General features: G+C 30.5%; 1 protein-coding gene across 5 annotated transcripts in view; it reads right to left on the reverse strand.

Annotated features, from left to right (window-relative positions):
- Positions 1-19,562, reverse strand: part of LOC108766400 (slit homolog 1 protein) — a 119,217-nt gene that overhangs the window by 40,044 nt on the left and 59,611 nt on the right. For 4 of the 5 annotated variants that reach the window (XM_018515670.1, XM_018515672.1, XM_018515671.1 and 1 more), the window contains exon 2: positions 6,801-6,870. The exons of the other annotated variant lie outside the window; for it this stretch is intronic. The gene's annotated coding sequence lies outside the window, so the exon portion shown is untranslated. The remainder of the gene's footprint in view (positions 1-6,800; positions 6,871-19,562) is intronic. 5 annotated transcript variants of the gene reach the window in all.

The raw sequence follows: 19,562 nt of genomic DNA on the forward strand, positions 1-19,562 counted from the left end.
TGGGTTGGACCATTAAAATAATTATGTAGGATGTTCAAACTGATTGTTAAGATGCTTCTACATAATTCGCAAATCGCAAAACGTAATTTGCAAACGCAAACGCAGAATAAAAATTTGCATTTGTTTTTTCATTGTATACGGTTGGCTTTCATCTGCGCGAATCACCACACGCAAGATACACGCAGATGAAAACCAACCGCGCGCAATAAAAACACAAATACAAATTTTTATTCTCCGTTTGCGTTTGCAAATTACGTTTTGCGATTTGCGAATTATGTAGAGGCATCTTAAGAATATCAAAACATTTTGCAGCATTACTCATCATGCTTAAATTTCCAAGTATTTTGATGATTCAACAAAATTATTTTTAAATGTATCCACCTAAATTTTTAGATACTTTACAGCAAAATCTTTCTTTCCATACTGATATTAACTTTTGAAGGTTTTATATGTGTATGTGTGTGTGTGTGTGTGTGTGTGTGTGTGTATATAATATATGCATATAAAAAGGTATTTATATGTATATGGAACGTCAAGCGCGCCACTTTTCGTTCTAAAATTTGACGCAACGGAAAAAAACGTTATCAGTAAATTAGTTTTACTGCAAACATTGTGAAAATGAAATCGAATCGTTTGATGAACCAAAATATCCTTACTTTTTCGAAAAATCAGCCGCAATTAAATTGTAGCAAATTATTGCAACCTTAATTTTATAAGCTATACTTATTGTTTAACTTACAAGTAATGCGATACTCTGATGCCACTGAACTAATGGTCACTGTAAAGTATTAGATTCGACATAAACAATTATGAACTATTACACTTTAAGTTTTATGTACTGATTCCAAAAATCCGCCATGTTGAACTTTATAATTATATCTCTAGGTTTGTAATCATTTATAGAAATAATTTTTAAGCCGATTCGTCAAGTTTTCGCATTTAAATCGACGATGTTGTAAGAACATTCGTGACTTTTGCGGATTTCAGACACCATATTTAAGCCGCCATATTGAATTTTTCAAAAAATCACGTTTCATTCAAAAGTACACTATTGTGCGAATATTTTGAGACCTTAATTGGTTTTTTCCGTTGCATCAAATTTTGGAAGGAGAGGTGGCCCGCTTGACGCAAAGTGTCTCATATGTGTGTGTGTGTGTGTGAGGAAAAGATAATCAATGTCAGCACTGTGGAGGTATCCCATATTTCTGCAAATGAACACGACTACTTCAGATTGTATAATTGTACGACCGTACTTTGTGCAGACCATTACTTACCTCTCTTTGCGCGAATATTATTTATTCTCTTTTTGTGGAATTCCAATTAAAATATTTCGCTAAGTTAAGAGATATGAAAGTACTTCGTACAAATATGCTATTCGAAAAAAAAAGGTAGACCATACTTTTACAAAGGCTAAATTTCCGCCGCGGAGTCCCATGCATATTCAAACATTATTACGAAATGTCGTTCATTATCTGGTACTTATTTATTCTCTAGATTTCTTTTATAAGGCCAATGAATGTAATTTTTTCTGCAAACTTCTCGCTACTGTACGCTTTAATGTGCAAACGAATGTCGGTGAAGCATAGTATACGAATTAATAAGAAACATTTGCAAGGCTATGAATTACTTCATGAACGGATGTACAATCATATATGCATACATATATTTCAATTTTTTTAGCACTTTACAAAATTTTCTGTAATATTAATATACATTTATGTCGGTACTTGAAGGTAGAACATCATGGTAATTTAAGTTGCCTTCTTGGATCTATGTTAATCCGCCTTTACAACGTCGGATCGTAGTAAGACCGTACACGCCGCGTACTGTGTTCTAATTAGTCTTAAATTGACTGTCGTGGCATACTGTCGTGTACATATACTACAGTAATCTAGCATTAATGCATCTGCTTAATGGATTTGGTCCAAATCCATTTTAAGCAAATAATATCTCAAAATATTTCGTTGTACTTCTTGTCAATATTCGGGAACGTAAATTGTCCGAGCAAAAAAGAAAAAGCTGTACGAGCAAAAAAGAAAAATCTGCACGATCAAATGAAGATAAATAAAATTAACACATAATCTTTTTGCTCTTTCTTGTCTTGGCATTTTAATAGCTGTATACTTCGTTTACCGATACGACAAATACATTTTTTGGATATTAAAGTTTGTAGTCATATAATACGAGTCTAAAATTTTTCATATTTTACTTTTACGAATATTTTCATTTCTAAAATTATTTGTCTATTATTTATCTATTAATGTCACTGATATTTATAGTACCAGAATTTAAAACAAATATAAATTCACGAGTTCGAAGAAAAAAGAAAAATATATTAAAAACAGATACAGAAAAATATCAAATTAAATAGAAAGATCTATTTTTAATAGTTACTTGTACCAATATATATATATTTTATATGCACTTGTGTTCAATTTAATATAACAAAATATTTACAAGTAATTGTGTATAAAACAGAGAATTACACAAGCTTTAATTAAACGTCAGTAACAAATTATTGGTTATTAAATAATTGGATAAGATTTAATTATAGATTACTTTTACAGTGGCATGTATCCAATTCTTTACGTCGATCAATTCGATTTTTGATATATTTTTCACGCGAGATGATTGAACAGACAAACCGCGTATTAAACTTTCAATCCAATCTCTCTACATAAATAAGTGGACGACGAATTTTTCCTCTATTGTTAACAAATGAAGTTGTGCCTCATGGCATCAATAAATAACATGGCAGATTGATGCTGCAAAGAGGTGCAGGACAATCAAAACTTTTGTTCGAAAAGCTTTGAAACTTTAGATCTCTCAGTATCGAACAATATGACTTTTCCGCTGAGATAAAACTGATTCGATTCTCCGCGATACATTGTTCTACAGAGAGTTTTGCCATTTACAAGCGTACTCCGGAAGGAAAGTGCAATTTCCTGTAGCCTGAAATATGTAGGTGCGTTTTGTAACACCTATAGTATGATCTACGTCATACAACGCATATAACATCATAAAAAACGCAAATATTTGTATAAAAATTTACAATAAATACACGATGCATGATTTACGATACGTAGTGTATTTTATGTGTTTGTAACACGAATATCCACATACTTAAACGAACTCCATCAACTTGGTGGATAATTACTTTTACTAGGTCATTTCCAAGACAATAATAATAACGCTTTACAGAGTAAATTAACAATTTTATTTATAGACACGTGCACATTCTCATTATTGTCGCTGAACCATCGCTAAAGTACTATGTTAATTAATTCTTTCATTATTTGATAAAATTGCATCATCAATAACATTATCATAAAGAATAAAACGAAATTAAAATTATTATAAATCAATTTGTTGATTATAATCGCAATAAAAAAATTTACATTATTCTTATTGCTTCTTGCAATTATTAAAAAAGCTATTTCAATATTATTTTGAAATATCGATGGAGATATTTTCGACAAAATGTCGGAGAAAAATATTTAAAAAAAGGGAATATATAAATGGAATGTATGCAATATCTGCTGTTTACATGCTGTTGATTTTTAAAAAATTTATTTTCTATTGAAAATGCTTCTGTTATCGAAATTTTTGGATGATTTCTATGATTCGAGACAATAATTGCCGTGTCATAACTTATAATATCCGAAAGTATTTGTATATTAATTAATGTTAAATTTATCGAAAGAAAGTGGAAAAAAGAAAAAGAAAAAAGGACAAAAAAAGAAACATGTGTAAAGGCTTGTTTCTACTAAAGCTGATCGTGTCGATTATTGTTAGTGTAAGTATATTGATTTTTTTTTCTCAGGATTAGGAATGTTATTTTATAAAAATAACGTGTTACCGTTACAGTTACTTTTTATAAAAAGTAAACTCGTTACCATTACTTGATAGTAATTTTAAAAAGTAACGTGTTATCGTTATTTTTACTTATTATTAGAAAATAACGATTCGTTATTTTTATCTTACTTTTTTGTAATGCAAAAATGAGACATTATTTAAAATTACATTATTTAATAATCGATATTAACAATGTAACAATCAATTTATTATTTATTATTTATTATTAATTACTTAACTTTTTTTCGATTTTTTTTTAGTACACAATCCACAGCACTATCTCTTAATTTTGCGCCTACTTTAATCCTGTAAAAAGATTTTTAATTCCGTTCAATCAATTCGAAGATTTTTATACGATTGTGATGTCGGTAATTTGGTCACTCCAGCATTCCCTTAATAGATGTGAAACACGCATGTGGCGTCACAAAAGGTGTGTTTCGCGCGTAAGTTCCTTTCGGTAATCCGATCTTCGCGTAGTTCATGAAGCACGCTGTTCATCCATTAATTTCACCGCGTGTACTCCATAGAGTTTCAACTCTGCGAAATATATTCCACGTCAGTTCGCGTATACACTTGGGAGGAACAGAGCAAAATCAGAGAGTTGCAACGTAGGTACTCCGACGGATTTACGTGGACAAACGCAATTGTAATAAAATCTCCACGACTGTGCCCTGACAGTGCGACGAACTCGCTCTCGATTATTGTTTCTAGAATTTCATTCATTACACATGACGGTACTGTCCACCGATTCGCGATATCAAAGTATACGTGTTCGATGTTCCATTGCAATTTCTCCCACTTCGATTAACGTCAGTTAATTAACGTGGCGTTTAACGTAAAATCACGTTACATGCTTTGAGCGTTCGAGATCTATACGTGGTGTAGTTTGCAATGGACACAAATTTAGAAACGAATGATTTATCGCGCTTTCTGCGAGTACAGCGCACAAATGTTTCGTAAAACTAAAATTCGTAAAAAAAAAAGATAGGTGACATACGGATGAACGATTTTTGATAATTACAAACATTCCACGCAAAACAAAAGAACTGTAAGCCGGACATTGTTCGATTTCGTGTAGAATTTCCAATATCGGGTCGCGAAAGAGTTTTGCTCGATCTTTTTTTTTTTGTTTCGTGTTCAGCGCTGGAATAAAAAAGGTTCTCGGTGCTTCATACGAAATTAAATTTTTTCCAAAGCAACACGTAGATAACGAAGAATTCCAACAGTAGTTGAGTATTTACGCTCATAAATCTTTTGCGTAAACAGCGAATGCAACATGGTTTAATATATATGCAAAGCATTTTTATTGTTCTTTTGATATTCTAGTCTTTATTGCAATTCTAAAATATGCACAAAATTTTATCTATGATTACTTGCGTTTCAACGAACATAATTTTCATTAGAAAAACTAGTTTGAGTTTGTTTGTTATCTGTCCCAGTTTATCATTACAAACAAATGCAATTCGAAGGTATTACGGCATGATGCAAACGAATGCAACAATAAAGAAACATAGATCAAAGTAATTAGGTACTGTTAGTAATTTTTTACTTAAATAGATTTTGCAATTATAAAATTGCATACGCCACATAACTATAAAATCGCGTTATCTCCGCTTTGTCGTATTTTAAAAATCTCACTTTATTGTTCTTCTCGTTTTGTTTTTTATCAGCAACATTTTCAGGATAAACTAAATCACTTAAATTTTTTTTTAAACAATCTATCAATGCATATAAAGAGCTTTTCATGTTGCTATATTTGTTGGTACTTTGTTTCTCCAATTTCTTCGACCGTGAAAGTGCATTTGTCTGCCAATGGAGAAATAGATGTACAATGTCTTTCTGGACTATTCCGTGAAGATTTCATTTTCTAGTTCGTCGGACCGATACCTTCGGTTGTTCTTATTGTGTTGCTTTATTTTGTTAGCCCTTCAAATCGTATTTTCGCAGGGATGAGTAACGGAGAGGAAAAAGGCGTAACGTATGTGCATAATAGAAAGCTTGCTTCTTTTCTTTGTACTGTTCCTGTTTGAATTATTTCGAGACTACTAGATAAATATTAGTTGGAAATGTACACAATCCCAAGTACAATTATTTCTTTTGCATTTGTTTATTTTAGTGAGATGCCTTTCAACATGCTGCTTTCATTTACGTTTCTGCTAATTATTTCGCAAGCGCGTATATCATCACAAATAAAATTTACGAGTATAAGCCACACCCTTTGTCACGCATTATATCCGTAATTTCTTTATTATGGTTAAAACATGCGGAAATATACGTTTATGTAATTTTTTTACATTAGATGTAATAACGAAGCAAAATATAATAGAAACCATTTTTTTTACGTTGACATTTTTTTCATTAAAATTGTCAAAATATAAATTACGTACCTATATGTAAAATAATAAATAATATTTTATTTAAAAAATAAAAATAATGACACTATAATTCTTCTAAATATTATTTTTCTTCTATCTTCCATTAACAACGTTTGAATAATAATAAATTTAAAAAATTCATTCTTTTCAACAGTTCTGATAAAAATTATTCTAATAGATTTTTACAATAGAGCGCTAAAAATTAAGAAGGTTTATAATGCAATCAAAGCAATTAATAAAAGTACATATTTATATTATTATATATAGAATCAAAAATAAAAAATTATAGAAGTCATATAAATCTGTTTGCGGTATTTGTATGTGGTTCGCGTAATCCATTGGGTAACCATATTTCATGTAGTTTATGTGTTACTGGACGTATTATTGTATTTCACTGAACACTTGTCATAATATAATATATTCCGATCATCGCACAAATTAATTCCCATATATTGCATTTTTAACCTTTCAGATGTATGTAAAACAAGAATTGTATGCCGCAACAATGTGCTTATCTCATTCGAACTCGCGACAATATATTATTTTATACGTGGCGAAATATTTACTCACCGAATATTACGGGTGTTTCTCGTTTAATGGAATCCTGCCAGTTGAAGCTTACATTCTGTTCGGTACGTACCTGCAATGAAAAGGATTGCACAAATGGAACCAGCGAATGTACAATAAAATAATGCGACGCGCATTATTTTTGAAGCTTCAATTTAAATGCTCACTCAATAGAAAAGAATACAATACGACTGCAAATTATACAATGTTGAAAGTTGGAAATATTTTAGAACAAACTTTTAAGAGCAGTGAAAACATTCGAAAATAATTATTTAGTAAAATATTTTCAAACAATTTCGTGTGCGTGAAAATAAAATATAATTTATGTACATAAAATATGTTTAGCACGAAATGAATACCTATATATATATATATATATATGCGAAAATATATTTCGTATCTTTTGATCCACGTCCAATTTATTGCTGTAACTTTAAATTACTCGTTTTATTAACTCTTTATACACGACGGATTTTGGCACCTTCATTACGTTTGATGAGTCTTTCGCATCCTTAATTTATATATACTTTTACAAGTACATAAAAATTATTAAGTAATTCTTACATATACTTAGATATTTTTAGAAATATTTGTAAAGTTATATATTTATAAAAAATTATATATAAATGTTATAACTATTTATAGTCAACAAAATGAGGAAATACACATTTTTATATAAAAATGCAAAACTCCGCAGCAAAATTGTTTAAAAGAAAAATATGTTTCAATATCTTAAAGCTGTCATTCCAAACTACAAAATAAAAAATAGTTGCGGTGTCAACTATTCAAAAAGTTGTTATTGCATGAGTAACCCGAAAATGTCTTTTTTTTTTACAGTGCATGAATAAGTATAAATTGAAAGATTTATTGCAATTAGATTTTAGACAATGCGTTTTACTATTGATATTGTGTTACAAAAAGTTATTACATTATGTAATTAGAAAAAACATGTTTGAATTTTGGTTTGAATATTTTTGAATTTTATGCTGGGGGGTTTGAATATTTTTAAATTTTACGTTGATTACATTTTTATATATAATATTATTTATAACATTTAAAAAAATTGTTTTATTTTCAATTTCTATAATAGTTCATCAAATTTTTAGGTAATTGAGGATTAATTAAAAATTAATTGAAAAAAAATATAAATTTTTTGTTACGAAATTATACTCCATACACGACGGGTGTTTTGTGTTCTACGATGAATTTTCGAAACTTTCTCGTCGAAAAAAAAAAATACGCAAAAATGCATGTGTGTGTGCGTGTGCGTGTGTGTGTGTTGTATATGATTTATAATTAAATTCAAAATGCTAAATCACAGAAATGGAATAGAAAAAAAACATATGCAAAAACATTTTAGTCGTTTATAGTTTAAACAGGCGCAATAATTGTTGACTGTTTGCAAGAACGCGTGTTCGCATACATAAGTGCTGTTATTGATTCCAATGTAAATATTGAAGCGGAGAGATTTTGTGACAATGCACATCCAATTTCAATTAGATGGTTACTAACTCGCCGAGATTTGCTTTGGACAAACGGTTGATTGTTATTACCGCTTCTCGGTGCGTCGCGATGAAATATGAATATTCGAATATTCGCACTGCACCCTTTCTTCAATCCTACACAATTACAGTCTCGCGCAAGGGGCGCCATGCAATGTAAATTGCATATCAGTGTGTATACAGGGTGTCTCACAATGACCGCTAAATATTTTGCATGCTGATAGAGCGGACTAAACTGAGTCAACAAGTTCTGTACCATTTTGCAATTTTCGCAATAGTTAACAAGATGTTAATTACTAAAAATCGCCAAGTATTGATTTTCATCCATAATTTTTTACTCAAATACTATCAATTTTACAGAAAAACAGCAAAGGACAAAAATTATTTAATTTCTTCTAATAAAGCCCTAAGATTTTTTTTAGAATTTTTTATCAACTTTTTAGTACTGAATTTTCTTATTGGCAACTATTTTAATCGATATGAAAAAATGCGGTACTAAAAAATTCTGAAAAATTCTCAGAACTCTATGAGAAGAAAATAGTATAGTCTATTTTATCAGCACACGAAATATTTGATGGTCATTTTGGGACACTCTGTATAATCGAGAATACAATTTTGCATGTTTAGAAATAGAGACATTACATGGGACGTTTTATGAGATGCAAATGTGCATAATGCGATAATATTTTCTGAGTTTAAATATTTTTCTTAAAACCTCGAATATTTAAATCTATGATTTTATAACGTGGATAATATACAGGATGTGCAAAATTCGCGACTCAAAATATTATAGCAAGAAAGTTCTCAAAATATTAAATAAAAAAGTTATATATAAATTTTTATTTTAAACACTAGTTTTTAAAATATGAAGATTTAAATATAGCCAATTATACAGTCTACGTTTCGACAGCCACTTGTCCACGAATAGCTTATGCGGTAGTATTAGTGGAAGCGCACTTCAGCAATACTCACAAATAACCGTTTCTCTCTAAATATAGTCTGTAATTGATCACACATACATTGAACCATCATAATCTAAAAAATTATTACTTAAAATAAAAATTTACACGTAACTTTTTTACTTAATTTTTTTAGAACTTTCTTGTTACAGTATTTTGGGACACTAAGTAGAACAAATATTGCGTAAGAAAAGTTTTTATTCAAAAAATATATTGGATTTAAAATTAGCAGGATTATTATCATTACGCATTTTTATTACTTTTGTACATTCTACGAATTGTTCAGAATATACAAGGCATTTCTCTGAAAATAAATCTGTAGAAAATACGTGACGTCATTAAAACTTTTTTTACGATACATAAAAAGTTAAATATGTCATTAAAAAAATATGATCCAGCAACGTGGTAATACTACGCCGTTTTGAAAATGAAAAACTCAAGTGAACGTTCTATCTTAACTTCATCCCTTTGCGAATAACCGTAAAAATGATATAAACAAATGTACGAATTTTAATAAATGCTCAGCTAACGTTTGAACCATTTTATGTTAAAAACGATCTTGATTTTTCCAATACCTTTCGAAAGAGGAAAAAAAGCACGCTTGGTTTAATTGTAAACTAGTGCTCGTCTTTGCGAAGCCGACGATATTTTAATTCAAAGACAGCCCTGTAATATTTCATCTAAACGAAAAAAACTGTGTTTATATATATAAACTGAGATCGACTTATATGCGTAAAAGCTTTATTGCTCGAGATATCGATGCTTTACTACGAATTGTTTGTAAAGATGTTTCTGCTCGATTTCAAATACAATCTTACAAAATAGAGTGTTTTCGTTCAGTGAAAACTTTCTACAAATATATATGCTTTTAGTTTTTCTTTGAAAGCAGATTTTCTCATGTATGGAAATCTTTCCGGACCATACAAGTTATTTATTATTTATTATATAATATATAATATTCTCTATATAAAGACTTTTATTTTCTCCAAATAAAATAAAATTTATCATTAGAAGTTATGCACTTTCCAATTTATTATCGCCAATAAAGACAAATTGGAATTGTATATTGACTAATAAAAAATAAAAATTATAAATAGCGTTAATGAAATTCTAATTCACAAAGGCAAACGTTCTTGCATTATTCATATAGAATTATATTTTATTTCTACGATTGTAGGTGTAATATTGTTGATTAAAACTATTTTTATCTCTCGTTTTGCATATTATCACGTTTACACTTTAACGCCGCTTGCATGACAGCGCGGAATTCCTTGTTATGCTTTTATGTACGTTAAATGCTGTGATTCTAATTATTCATACATCAAGATGCATACAACTGCGGTGCAAAAAGTGCACTGAAATGTACTTCCGCGACCTATTTTTGCATCACAGTATAAAAGGGAAGAATCTACGTGAGGATTTCAACGAACATTCGATTGATTTCGCCTTTGAAGTTTTGTGAATAAGAAAATTCGATTCAGAGTTGCCATTTCTTTTCAACGCTCGGAACATTAATATTATTTTTCTTACAAATTTAAATAGACATTCCTCAAAGGCAGCTATATACGATTTTCCGTGTTCCCGGAAATAAAAATATTTACGAAAAATTTTAGTTATTTTCGTTCACGCTCTAATTGCCATAAGCATGGCATTGCGAATGCTACAAAAATCGAGGAACTTGCGTGATAAATCTTCTAGAACGGACGCACTAAATGCAGTCTCCGCTCTGTGCAAACAAGTTATACTGCCGCACGTGAAATTATTGCAAGGCATTATTTCTTGTAAACTATTGTAACCGCGCCGACATGAGTAAAAGTTACTGCGCATTAAAAGAAATTGAGCTAACATAAAAACATATTTATTCAGTATAGCTGTATTTTAACTGGTACATTTTAAAGCTTGAATTAATGTTTACATATTTCTTTTCTGTGAATTACTACTTTAAAACTGTGAATTAATAATTCTAAAGATAATTGCTTATTACACATTAACGTTACTCGGAGGTCTATACGGGATCACGAAGTGAATTCTGGCTCGGATATTGAAAGACTGACTGTGAATCGCGTCTATTGTAGATATTCTATCATTTTAATAATAGAAACATTTTAATAATTTGATAAATTCAATTTTTGCGTACGGCAACTGGCATACATGATGTCCCTTGACGCGCCATTGATAGGGAGAATTCCCTACGACTGACAACACTGCGTCCATATCCGCTACAAAAATCGTCAACTCTTTTCTGATTGGTAGTTAAGCCTGCGGCACACGATGCTTGTTTTTCTGCTCCATTGCTAACTGGATTAAAATCTTGCTACCATATTGGCTGTGATGCTGGCGCTGACAGCCAATACGGAGAATGAGATCATAAATGCCGAAACATCTTTTATCGATGCTACTTTAGCGTATGTGTTTTCCTTTCATGGAGTCGATGATAGATCTCCGAGAATCGATGTGCGTGCGTGTGTGTTTTATGTCTGACCACCTATATCGTGCACGATTTTTAAGAGCTTTACGTAACATAATTATTTTTAGATCTATATATCTCGTTAAATTTAAGATATTTCAACAAAATCGTTTTTTCCGCACTGAAAGAAAAGATTAGTTGCTGCAATAAATTAAATGGTTAAATATGTCACAACATTTTTAATTGGCTGTAGCTACCAATTTTTGTGTTAGCCAATCGAAATCCTATACTGACTTTGCGGATAGGCTAACACAACCAACAATTGGCTGCAGCATCCAAAAATTCGCCATTGCAACCAATTAAAAATGCTATGCCATATTTTACCATCTAATTTGCTGCAACAGCCAATCTTTTCTTTCAGTGCAAGAATAAATATACGTAAAACTAAAATAAATTTTTTTGTTCACTTTTTTTATTCAATTTTATGGAACGATTTTATCATATATAAAATGGAAGTTATTAAAGTTTAAAGCACAAGGATTTTATAATTATCCCATATAATTATAGAAGAGAAATGATGATTTCAATTATGTAAATTTTCTTTACATCACGTTGTATGCAAATTATACAAAGTTTTAATAAAGTGAATATTACCATAACAGTTCCCTCTGCTGTTACTCCTAGCGACCTTACATTTTTAATTAGTTCAATTTAAAAAAACACATAAGAATATTAATATTAGTACTAATATGAGGGTTCACACACACACACAAGATTACGAATACTAACAAATATCGTTAACAAGATATAGATTCTCAATTGAGCAGAGGATTGTGGAATATAGCAAATTCACTTTGACGGACATAACGTACAAAATAGACCCTAAGGGCCCTTGTTAGTTAAAGCTGCTCGCTTTAGACGGTCAAAGGATGGGAGCAGACGGTGCTTGATAACACGGATTCAAAGGTGGTTCATGACAATCAGACTACACATTTGGAAGAGTGACAGACTCCGGTCGGGATTGCGATGGAAGAGAGTATTCGCTGCCCCAAAGACCATATCGAAACGTATAGAACACCTGTAACACTGTCTAACCTTTCGCCCCGCAGCCACATTTACACTTCGCTCTCCTTCTGGGTCAGCAGTACTCTCACGTATCGGTAGAAAAACGTGTACGCTGAAACAGCATTTCGAATCCAAAGGAGTCAGCTTTACGGCGAATCTCGAAATTTTAGTAATAGTAGGTACGTATTTCAAGTAGGACAGCCAATTGGACGGGACCATTGGTTCTGGCTATGGATGTTAAAAAGAGGCATGCTCGTTCGCGTGAATGAATCTGAACGGCAATATTGGATATCGTGTGCTGCGTTTGATCTGACTTTTTGCAATTTAGTATTGAAAAAAGAGAAAATACGCGCAGGTATAAACCGATCAATGCGAAGATCACTCGATCGTTTTTAATCGATTTCAAATATGTCTGTAAGGCGAATTCTCATTCATTAAAATTTATAAAAATAACCTAACTTATTATGTAATACATTATACGGAAAGAAATATATTGAATGGTACAGCAAAGAGCTTATTGCATGAATTTAACATTTATAATTAAGAAGATTTGATGGTTTAACAAATTGCTAATGTTATTCAGCTGTCAACTTTGACATTTTAACATATAGAAAACTGACCGTTCGTATATTACGATTATAGATTTGCTGAATCAGTGAAGCTGTTTTTTTTTTCTGTATTACATTGTACTTGTAAATTATGTCAACAGTAATATGCAATGAGTTTTATAATAATTTGAAAATTAGGATAAACATATTTGTTTATAAAAATTTGAGATAATTCAATAATTCCCAAACTAGTTCCAACGCAAAATTTCTCAATACTTATCTTAAAGAGAAAGTCATTTTGCGGATTTCAATCTCTGCGAAAAAATAACAGAAATCTGCAGGATGTGATTGGTCTTAGTAACTTTATGTAATTTCACGCTTTAAAAGACAGCTTGCGGAAATGCAAGATAAGTGGATTTAGCCATTGCAAGTCACGAGGAGAAAAGTCTTTTCACGGATATCAAGAAAGATTGCAATGAATTTCGTTCGACGAGACGAGAAAATTTAAATAAAAAATAAATTTATTTAAATGTCTGCATAATTTTTGCAGGTGCCGTTACGAATAAAAAATTTATTGCGTTTAAGCATAATAAGATTATATCTTATAGTAAAAAAATTTACGGAGAAAAATGACATTTATTCTTTGGAAATTCATAACGACAGGTTGCGATATTGATATATATTCTCCAGCGATTTTGGATCCATCACAATTTATTTCATTTTAGTGATAGTAACATGTTCTTATCGGGTAGAAGTATTCATGTAGGCGGACGGCATGTCAAGAAGACCGCACATAACATAACATAAATAAGACGAGTTATTGACGTATTACGATTAAAATTCTGCAATCGAAACCTCTTTTAACATTTCGATCAAAAATGACGCAAAAGTTCACCTACAATGATAATTTAGTTCTCATTTCTTTCGATTTGTATAATAATTAATACGTACATGTTTTTTCCAAAGTATAGAAATTATAAATTATAAATAGGAATAGAAATTGAAAATTATGTAGAAGAAATTTTACAATATATATGTACTGCAATATATTTTCATATCTTATGTGTACACAAAAAATTAGATTAATTCTGAAAGTATTTTTTGACTCTTTTATTATTTAGCAGATTGTGGAATTCTAAATTCCTGTCTTTTTTGCTTTAATTTAAGAAAATATATTCTATAATATATTCTGTAATATATTTTATTGACTATCATTCAACAAAATATAGTTACGAATTTAGAATGTTACATTTCATTAATTTTTCACATTTATTTTTACATTCATTTGCATTAATTTCTATAAAAGACTATTTTATTACATAGGAGAGATAGTATCTATTGAAAGAGAAAAAAATTTGTTTAATCGTGTGAAACATAATTAATCACATTTTATACAAAATCTAGCGTGATATACGATATAATACATTAGAAATCAAAGAATAAAGATGCATATGAGAAACACTACAAACTAGTTATGTATAACAATATTTTTATTCGATGTAACGATGATATCATAAATTAACATTCCAATCCTCGTTTAGAGTTTTCTTCAGTATACTGATAGAATTAACGATTTACAATAATTAATAATGTATTAAGTCAAATTATAAAGATTCTTTTCTTTTATAAGCATTTTACATTTTTTAAATTTATTTTTGCTAGAACCTAAATTTATTTAATCTATATATTATAAACAAAATTTAAATTATATTTTTTTATTAGATCTATTTTAAATTCTATTTTATATATTGTTTCATTTAACTGGTTTTGCGTGCACGAACTGACGTATTCGAAAACTTAATTGTATGAGAACAAAGGTTTACTATCTTACACGATAATTTCTGAGCAACATGGTTCGTGCAAGCAGTACACGAATGTAGTGGTAGGTCTTCGGATCTTTCTACGCTAGCCGGGAAAATCACGCGGACAACGTAAAGTAATGCGATTTCGGCGAACAGAAGATCCGATGCAGTGGAAGTAGCTTTTCGCGATTCCGGATTCTCGTGGGAGTCCAAGAATTTATAAGAGACTGCGAGTCAGATAAATCGTATTGGAACAAGAAAGTAGAAATGTATTGCCTAGTTTTCAACAAATACGTTGTCCGGTGCGCGGAAGAAATCGATTCCATTCTAGATGTATGTAACTGTACCTATATAGATAGAAATTACAAATTCCAAAAAATTATTGATTTTGTGTTTCCTTTAATATTAAACTCACTTCTGCTTTAATTTTGATATTCTTTTGTAAGATTACTACATATTTCAAAAAATATATCTTTTTAAAATATTCCAATGATAATTTATATATTAAGGAATATTTATTTAGAATCGAAGAGAACACAAACGTAACAATACATATTTCAGCATAATGCTCCAAATGAAATTATCATATTTAAATTAAATAATACGAGTATATACAAAGATATCGAATAATTCTAAAGTATTAATTGCACATATATAAAAGTACGCTTATTATATTTATTTTATTATTATTAATTATTAATATTATTTATCACACACACACACACACATAAATTAAATATGAATTTTTTAAATATAAATTATTATTTAGCTGTTACTAATTTAGAAATTTTAGTAAAAAGGTGTATGACAAAAAATAAATACAAATATTTACCCGAGCAATTTTATCATACTCGTATACTGACAAAGCAAAGAAAAATATTGACAGTTACTTTGAAAATCTTAATTGGAATTCCTTTTAAATGGTACTCATTAAAAGTATAGCCTTGGCTGAAAACAGAAATTTAATCATCCGACTCAAAATTACATTTTCGTTTGAAAGTAGTTGTAGTCGTAACTACAACTTCTGCTTCTCTCTCTCTCTCTTTCTCTCTCTCTCTCTCTTCCTCTTTTTGCGCGTTCTCGAAGACATGCTCGTTACAGTAACAGCACGTCTATACGATTAACATTACGACTTAGAACATAAAAATTGTTTAACTACTTTAGTGTCGACAAGAAGAATTGAAATCAATATAAAACCAAATTATAATAATACTGTTTTTACAATTGATGTAAAAATCTAAAGTAAATAAAAATGTTCCTTGAAAATAACTTTATTAATTTTTAAGTAAGTAGTAACAGTATTCCACACTTATTTAGCTTGAAAACCTTGTTTCAAAAGAGGAAAATAAAAAGTATTACTCAGAAGTTTTAAAATTTATCATTTTTTACATTTCTTTATCTTATAAATAATATAAATTTAACTCTATATTATTAAAAGATATAGCTATAACAATTTTATCTGAAGCATTCTGAGCATTAAACCTAATCTATATAAAAGTTAAATTTCAAATAATAATTATATGCATTTTTCTTTATAAAATATTTGCTTTCTGATATTTTCGCTTAATTATAGCGAAGAAATAAAAGCATTTTCTCAAAAAAAATATTTGCGTTCTAATATTTTTGCTTAATTATAGCGAAGAAATGAAAGCATTTTCTCAAAAAAAATATTTGCGTTCTGATATTTTCGCTTAATTATAGCGTTTGCAAATATTGATAGAAAAATTGCAAATTAATAAAAGTATTCTGAAAAACAGATATATGACTGTTAAGAGGTATTTAGATAAATACGAGTTTCTACTTCAAGTAGGTATTTATCAAGCTTCGTGCTTTTAATTACAGCTTTATTTTCAACGAGGAATACGCGTCTCTTTACAGCTATCTCTTAATATGAAAGAAACTTTTGCAAAGTTTTAATTGAATCTAATACCAGAAGTAAAGTTGAGCCTCAGTTAACTGGCTTTTCATCCAGTCGTAAGATGAAGTTACAGAAATTGGCAAGTCCAATCTGCATACGTAAAGTAAAACCGCAGCGAGTAAAACTTGCGTTTATTGCACTCAACTTATGATCGTGACAAATTAAATGCAATTTTTTAAATACGGTTTCTACGTATTAATTTCGTTGATAAATATCCAACCCATTTTTTAAACAAATACCTTTGTAGCCGTGAATTTAAAAAAAAGGCAAAAAAACATAATACACTTAGTGTCAAGCTTCAACATCGTGGATTACACCAAGTGGAAATCCTGCCAGATTTTCGTATCACCCACTGTATACCAATGCATCTCTAAATCCTCGGATCATAGCACGGTTGGAAACATAAACGGGATGTAGTTTGATGACGGACAAAGCACCGGGACGTGGCACGAAACTATAATGGGTCTTACCGTGAATGACTGATCGGTGATTCTATTCTCTTCCGTTACGCTTAGCGCGTGGTACCGCTAATAATGTTAAACGTAATTCGTACCAGCGTGGATTTTGCACCGAGGTTTTAATAAGCACACTATGCGGCGAAGTGCACATTTATATATAATGTTAGGTTTTCACGTAACCATAATGTGTCCCGGGATAATTACTTTGATTAATCGATCCCGTTTGCCTCAACGTTGGATCTGGCGGTGATGTGGCAGAGAAGAAAAGCGATGCAATTTTTTCAACATGTGGATCTTTCGTAAGCATATTGTAAGTTTGAGCATATGTAAGCTACACCACTTCAGGGCGTATTTGAGATTCGACGTCACAACTTTTCCTCTAAATCACGTACTCTTTCGAGATTACTTCACGGAATCGAATGTCGAATAGATCCAAAAGCGTCGTACTCCCGAGACTTATACGCCGCATATGCACCAAGTCTTTTGATCTGCATTTTCATTCCCTTTCGTGCCAACAATTCCGGACGTAGAAAGGGCTCGAATCACCTTTTACTTGATTTATTAAGGCGCATGTTTCGTTTCAATACACTAAAGGCGCTTTATACGTCTTTTATTGAAATTTGAATACCGTCACGTTAGCACGTTCTCATTTGCGAAAATTCTTTAAACGTTCCTGAAAATATACAATTTACGATTGTAAAAAAACCTTTATTCGAACTTATCAATATATGGATGACTTTTTAAAAAATTCTTAAGTATATTCCTTATTGTTTTCAAGCAACATACCTGTTTTAGAATTTCTCTTTTTTTTTTCTTTATTTCAATTATTGACGTCTATCTAGCTACTCCCCCCTCCCACTTAACTAAATCTTAATGAATGAATTATATAATAATGCGTTATATATACGTTCTCAAAATCCACAAAAAATTTTTTTCGCTCATTTCCTTTAGCTAAAAAAAATTTTTTTGTCGGGGAGCTGAGTAGGTTGTTCCCCCACATGTCGATTTGGAAAATAAAATATATAGGATTTATGCGCTATTTATGCGCTTTCATATTCACATAGTTTCAATTTTTGCGCTGCATCCCTTAAGGCACTTCCCTCTTGGAGCAAAGAGTCATATTCACCCCTAAGTCGTTTAAAATTACAAAATTACGCTATAACTATTCAAAATATATCTTCGATTTATGTGCTACTATTTCCAAACAATTTCGATTTTTGCGTTGCAACCATTAACACTAGAATCGTCTTAATTAGATATCCTCTTAGAATCGCCAAACACGCCAATTTGACTCTTATGCTTTTCTCCGATTAACAAAACATTATTTTGATATTATTTGCGTTATTTGGAGTTGTATATATATATTTTTTTTTTTCGATATTCTGTATTATACAATATGAAAAAAAATAAACAATTAAATATGATAATCGCAGTTTCATTGTTGACGTGTTGATTCTTCTTGCTATAATAAACAATACCATGATGGAATCAAAAAGGTGAAGCATTGCGCATGATGGGATAAGGATGGAGCGAATTTCGACGCCCCAATCAAACGCTATTGGCATTGCATGACATTTCAAGATCATGTTGGCCATGACAGAAATGTGTATGACAGAAATCGAGAATGGACACGAGTCTCTGACAGATATGTCGCTAATTTTAAAACAGATTTATGCAATGTTAAGTGAAAAGATCAGGTTTTAATTAAATAAATTGTTAAATGAATAATATAGTAAATGACATTTCTAGCCACATGATTATTTTTCGATCACGTCTGGCATTATCGATCGCGTCTGACTGGCCGCAACTAGTTTACTGTCTACTATGCATCCTTAATTTGGAATGCTTCATCTTTCTGATTTTACCGAACAATACTAAGAAGAGAAAAACAAGATAAAAAATATATCAAAATCATAGACGTATGCAATACAGATGATTAATTCACACTGACAAAATATGATTATTTCAGAATACATGAAGCCACATTTTGGCGACTTTTGGCGGTTTACAGTAAAAATAAAATAAACTGTGTAAACACGAGTGGAATTAATTAATTTTGTTTTTGTAAATCAAACTTCTAAATGATGAAAAGTCAGAGAAAACTGT

Source organism: Trachymyrmex cornetzi, unplaced genomic scaffold, assembly GCF_001594075.2.
Source record: "Trachymyrmex cornetzi isolate Tcor2-1 unplaced genomic scaffold, Tcor1.1 scaffold58, whole genome shotgun sequence".
NCBI lineage: Eukaryota > Metazoa > Arthropoda > Insecta > Hymenoptera > Formicidae > Trachymyrmex > Trachymyrmex cornetzi.